A 7,107-nucleotide genomic window follows, 5' to 3' on the forward strand; every position below is an offset into this window, starting at 1 on the left:
TCAATGGATCCACATAAAAGAGAAGGAGTGCTCCAATAGTGTAATTCAGTAACAACAATTTATTAAAATCACTGCAAACTTCATACATAGCACTCACATTTGGAAAACTTGAAAAAGCTCAACACTTGTGATAAAATCCAAACTTCAACTCAGTGGATGCAATAATAACATTGGTCACGGCGGACCCGAGGTGTACAGCTACTAGATGCGCTCTCACCCCTCCCTCGGGATACCTCCGTCTCTCCGTGCGCTCGTATCCTATTCTCCTGTGTGGCTACCAGCAAGTACGTCACAACTCACAGCCACGCCCCGACATGTTTCGTCATAGATCGACTTTCTCAAGGGATTGGTTGTGTTAGCTGTCACTCAACTCTTTTATCCCATCTAAAGTGCACGCCCACTGGGTTACGTCATGCGCATGCGCACACCTCGCGTCCCCGTGCGCTCCATACAATGAAATCTCACACAGCAGAAAAAAGGAATATAGGAATAAATAGTGATACTACAAATAATTATGTTTGACAAAATAATGGCAATCTATCAAAGTAGAAGTATATAGAAGTGAAGCGCAAAGCCCCACACACACATACAGCTATTGCCTCTATATCAGTCTGTAGTTGTATTGCTCTCTGACATAGCAAACCAACCATCTGAGAATGCTGCTAGCCTATGCCATATATACCACAAAGATGTATCGCTAAGTGAATAACTAAATTAGATCTACTTTTTTACCAGTCGAGATCTCTAACTGGCAGAAAATTGAATAAAATAAATAAAATAAACATATATATAAAAAAATATCTATAAATTCAATAAATAAAAAACTAATGAATTAAAAAACTCCGTTGTGGCTTTATTACATGATTAAATGCTATGATCTGACTATATATGTGATCTAATATAAAATTAAATTAAATTATCAATATTGTTAAAATATCTGATAAAAATTCTAAAAACCAAGTATGTTCAATGTTGAATTTTGATTGCAGGGTAAATGCAAATAAAGATAAATAATAATATACATGATATATAAATGTTCTAAATGGATACCAACTACATGCCCCCACTGGTTATAACCCATATTGACAAAAGCCTCATGCACATAAATCAGTCACAACAATTGTTCATAATGAAAATTGTTCCCCCTTCTATAGACAATTTCAAAAAATTCAATTGTCATCAGGGTAACGATCACCATAATTGAATTCCAAGATACAATTTATGTCACAAAGACGATAATCCGTATCTTACCTTCAATGGTGGGTTAGTTCCACTAGAAGGGGAACATCCCATTTATTGTAGTATATCAGTCAGCGTGTATCAACAAAATATACCATCATGGAACAGAGGACAATAACGGGGAGGGGGGTTTACATATGAGCCTACATCATCTAATACCCTAGACAGGATGGGGACATGTAGGAAACATGCACTCCCTAAACTATTCACTAAAATAAACCAAAACCTTATAGGTAACAATCTGAAATAGGGAAGTTACCATAGGTGAATGGATCATCTTAAACCTAAGAGTAACCAATATATGTAGTGTTCCAAATGATAAAAATGCATAGCGGATAATGAGTAAAAATTGTAGGTTAGAAGTCATTGATGAAGCAATTTAAATCTAATTCGATGTTCAATCCTCTGGGAGTGAGGCTCTTCATCAGATATATCCATTTGGTTTCTCGCTGGGATAGGTCCCTCACTCTGTTGGATCCTCTCCAGGAGGGATGTACAGTATCAATCCCACAGAATTGCAATAATGATGGATCTTGTTGATGTTTTTCCCTAAAATGTAGGGAGACACTGTGGTATTTATATCCATTCTTGATATTCGTTAGATGTTCCGAGATCCTAATCCTTAATAATCTCTTTGTTCTCCCTACATACAGAAGGCCGCACGGGCACCACATAAGGTATACCACATGTGATGAATTACATGTGCTAAATTCCTTAATGTCAAAGGATTCTCCATCCCTATTAGTTACATTGGTGACTCCTCTGTGGTTGACTCTAACGGTCCTGCAGCAAATACACTTTCTACAACTGTAGAAACCTCTAAAGTCAAATTTCAACAAGTTCTTTCCAGGCGGATCTAAAATCTTCTTAACTACATGGTCCCCAAAGTTCGGGGCTTTCCTGTAGATAAATGTAGGTCGGGTTGGTAACACCTCTCCCAGATGCCTATCCTTGCATAAAATATGCCAGTATTTCTTAAAAATATTTTCAATGTCTTTATACTGGCAATGAAAACCAGAAATAAAACCGAATTGGTGTCTGCTGTCACTAGAAATATTCTCCGATTTTTTTAAGCACTGTTCCCTAGGCACTAATGCCACCTCCTGAGTGATTTTATTTAATTCATCCTCCCGATAACCTCTTTGTATGAATCTATTTTTAAGAACATCCGCCTGTTCTAAAAAATCTTCCAATTCGGTGCAGTTTCGGCGTACACGTAGAAACTGCCCCTTTGGAATATTCTTGATCCACGTCGGATGGTGGCCACTTCTTATTGATAAGAAGCTGTTACGATCAGTAGGCTTGAAATACACTTTAGTTTTCAATGTATTACCAAGTCTCTCAATAGTTACATCTAGAAAATTGACCGTTGTGTTACTGATCTGGTGTTCCAATTTAATATTGTTAGAATTGTTGTTGAGTTCTTGTATAAAATTAATGGCCGATTCCTCTGTCCCCTCCCAAATAAACAGGAGGTCATCAATGAATCGCCGGTAAAAAAGTAATTGGGGCCTTCTCTGGCTAAACACCTTTCTGTCTTCCCACTCTGCCATGAACAGGTTGGCTAGGCTGGGAGCATATTTAGCTCCCATTGCCACGCCAACCTGCTGGGAGTAAAAGTGTCCATCGCACCAGAAGTAACTATGAGACATACAAAAGTCAAGTGCATGTCCTAAAAATCTTTTCTGTACACTGGGAATATCTTCTCTCTTACTTAAAGCCCAATTGAGGGCTAGGGCAGCATCTTCATGTTGTATAATGGTGTATAGGGAGGCCACATCGGCTGTCACCAAATACACTCTCGACGAGGTCTCCAATTTCACATCACCAAGTAGTGTCAATAAGTCGCCCGTATCTTTCAAGTAAGCTCTAGTGTTCTTGACACTCGGCTGAAGAAATTTATCTAGATATTCACCTAACCTTGCCGTAACAGAACCAATTCCATTGGACCATGTAGTTAAGAAGATTTTAGATCCGCCTGGAAAGAACTTGTTGAAATTTGACTTTAGAGGTTTCTACAGTTGTAGAAAGTGTATTTGCTGCAGGACCGTTAGAGTCAACCACAGAGGAGTCACCAATGTAACTAATAGGGATGGAGAATCCTTTGACATTAAGGAATTTAGCACATGTAATTCATCACATGTGGTATACCTTATGTGGTGCCCGTGCGGCCTTCTGTATGTAGGGAGAACAAAGAGATTATTAAGGATTAGGATCTCGGAACATCTAACGAATATCAAGAATGGATATAAATACCACAGTGTCTCCCTACATTTTAGGGAAAAACATCAACAAGATCCATCATTATTGCAATTCTGTGGGATTGATACTGTACATCCCTCCTGGAGAGGATCCAACAGAGTGAGGGACCTATCCCAGCGAGAAACCAAATGGATATATCTGATGAAGAGCCTCACTCCCAGAGGATTGAACATCGAATTAGATTTAAATTGCTTCATCAATGACTTCTAACCTACAATTTTTACTCATTATCCGCTATGCATTTTTATCATTTGGAACACTACATATATTGGTTACTCTTAGGTTTAAGATGATCCATTCACCTATGGTAACTTCCCTATTTCAGATTGTTACCTATAAGGTTTTGGTTTATTTTAGTGAATAGTTTAGGGAGTGCATGTTTCCTACATGTCCCCATCCTGTCTAGGGTATTAGATGATGTAGGCTCATATGTAAACCCCCCTCCCCGTTATTGTCCTCTGTTCCATGATGGTATATTTTGTTGATACACGCTGACTGATATACTACAATAAATGGGATGTTCCCCTTCTAGTGGAACTAACCCACCATTGAAGGTAAGATACGGATTATCGTCTTTGTGACATAAATTGTATCTTGGAATTCAATTATGGTGATCGTTACCCTGATGACAATTGAATTTTTTGAAATTGTCTATAGAAGGGGGAACAATTTTCATTATGAACAATTGTTGTGACTGATTTATGTGCATGAGGCTTTTGTCAATATGGGTTATAACCAGTGGGGGCATGTAGTTGGTATCCATTTAGAACATTTATATATCATGTATATTATTATTTATCTTTATTTGCATTTACCCTGCAATCAAAATTCAACATTGAACATACTTGGTTTTTAGAATTTTTATCAGATATTTTAACAATATTGATAATTTAATTTAATTTTATATTAGATCACATATATAGTCAGATCATAGCATTTAATCATGTAATAAAGCCACAACGGAGTTTTTTAATTCATTAGTTTTTTATTTATTGAATTTATAGATATTTTTTTATATATATGTTTATTTTATTTATTTTATTCAATTTTCTGCCAGTTAGAGATCTCGACTGGTAAAAAAGTAGATCTAATTTAGTTATTCACTTAGCGATACATCTTTGTGGTATATATGGCATAGGCTAGCAGCATTCTCAGATGGTTGGTTTGCTATGTCAGAGAGCAATACAACTACAGACTGATATAGAGGCAATAGCTGTATGTGTGTGTGGGGCTTTGCGCTTCACTTCTATATACTTCTACTTTGATAGATTGCCATTATTTTGTCAAACATAATTATTTGTAGTATCACTATTTATTCCTATATTCCTTTTTTCTGCTGTGTGAGATTTCATTGTATGGAGCGCACGGGGACGCGAGGTGTGCGCATGCGCATGACGTAACCCAGTGGGCGTGCACTTTAGATGGGATAAAAGAGTTGAGTGACAGCTAACACAGCCAATCCCTTGAGAAAGTCGATCTATGACGAAACATGTCGGGGCGTGGCTGTGAGTTGTGACGTACTTGCTGGTAGCCACACAGGAGAATAGGATACGAGCGCACGGAGAGACGGAGGTATCCCGAGGGAGGGGTGAGAGCGCATCTAGTAGCTGTACACCTCGGGTCCGCCGTGACCAATGTTATTATTGCATCCACTGAGTTGAAGTTTGGATTTTATCACAAGTGTTGAGCTTTTTCAAGTTTTCCAAATGTGAGTGCTATGTATGAAGTTTGCAGTGATTTTAATAAATTGTTGTTACTGAATTACACTATTGGAGCACTCCTTCTCTTTTATGTGGAACCATTGAACATCATTCCTGTGAAACCTCGTATACAATACCTGCCCGTGAGTGTGGTAAAGAAAGCTGGTTTGCCTTGCATGAGAGTGCGGGCGCAATTTTTCGGCGAGTGCAGGTCTGGAGAGTGCGATTCACTAGCACAGTGGTGAGGTGGAAGAAACACGGAGCTACTCAACAAGTTGATATTTGTTCACTGGAGAATCATTTGTGTGGAGCACCGGATTTATTATATATATAAATAATTTTTTTCACCGTCACCAGTTTAAATCACCTACAGCTCACTGAAGGCTGGTTTTATTCATGGACTGTATTTAGAGTTTTGAGCTTTGCAGCATGAACTGAACCATATGCATGATTGTCACATAATTACATTGCTGTCACGTTAAAAGGTTTGTGATTATTTCACAGTACAGAGGTGGATAATTTTTGTTTATTCCATTTCCTTCAAAAAAAAATTTTTTTTTTTTTTTGTGTGTATGTGGTTCACCACTCATTTAGTGTGTCGTACACAGGTAACTTATTCACTAGGAGGGGGTATCAACATTATGGTTATCATATGAATTGCACCTAGTCAATCAGCCGATTGATAGGGGTGTGATACACCCCACTAAGTGATTCACTAATTAGATCACATTACCACTATATAATTTGTTTAGCATAGTTTTGCTTTGATTTTTATATGCACTTCTGAGGCATGTTGTTAATCCAGCATGGCGTACTCAGATCATTAATTTAGTACTAGAGGGTGTCACCACTATTGTATGTGGTTTAGTATACAATAGTATTCATTTTTTACTTGTGTTCATCAGAAGTGTATCACATTCAGGTGATTGATTCATAGATAAAGGGTTTCACCATCACTTAATTTTAGGTACACTGATATATATATTTTTTATACATATATATATCCAGGGAATTTGCATAATCACCAGACATTGTCATAAATGTTGATACAACCTAGTTACATTTGAAGTGTTTCTGAGCGCCTTTAATTTACCCTGCATGTCGGCTGTCCATTTGTGGTATACAGCCGATATATGGGATTAAATTTTATTTACCTTTGTTTCTTATTGCCATTTAAAGGGGCAGCTCAACATTTTTTATACCGATTAGTTTAAACTATACCACTTTCACTGGTGTTTGTATTGTTCATAATAGTTTTTGAGGAGGGCAACTTTGGCGCGGTGGAGGTGTTCCTCGTGCAGAGGGCGATAGCATTTAGGACACTTGGGTATTACAGGTATGTAATATGTTGGTTGGCTATGGCCAGGGGGGATAGATGTTTCCATTTACTGGAGAGATGGGGGTGTAATGGTAGGATCTCGCTTTTATCAAAATTGATTCTGAATCCCGAGCAAAGTCTGAAGTCTGAAAAAAGTTGTTTAAGTCTGTCAAAGTCTGTTATGGGGTCAGTGGAGAATAATAGTATGTCGTCTGCAAATAGTGCCGAACGAAGAGTGTGGTTCTCCAGAGTGATGCCACTGATTCCATCAGCTGAATTTAGTATTCTGGATAGGGGTTCGATTGCTCGATTGAACAGGAGTGGAGACAGGGGGCATCCCTGTCTCGTTCCTTTTGTTAATGGAATCGTGTCTGAGATAAAGTCAGGGGTGACAAGACGCGCGGTAGGGGATGCGTACATTTGTAAAAGAAATTGCATAATCGGTCCTGAGAATCCAAATTGTGTCATCATTCTGAAGAGCCAAGAGAAACTGATGTTGTCAAAGGCCTTTTCCGCGTCTAATGACATGATGGCAATGTCTTGGTTAGGGTGAGTTTTGGCGTATTCCAGAGCCATTAACACTTTACG

The sequence above is a fragment of the Aquarana catesbeiana genome, linkage group LG04, assembly GCF_042186555.1.
Source record: "Aquarana catesbeiana isolate 2022-GZ linkage group LG04, ASM4218655v1, whole genome shotgun sequence".
In the NCBI taxonomy this organism is placed as follows: Eukaryota; Metazoa; Chordata; class Amphibia; order Anura; family Ranidae; genus Aquarana; species Aquarana catesbeiana.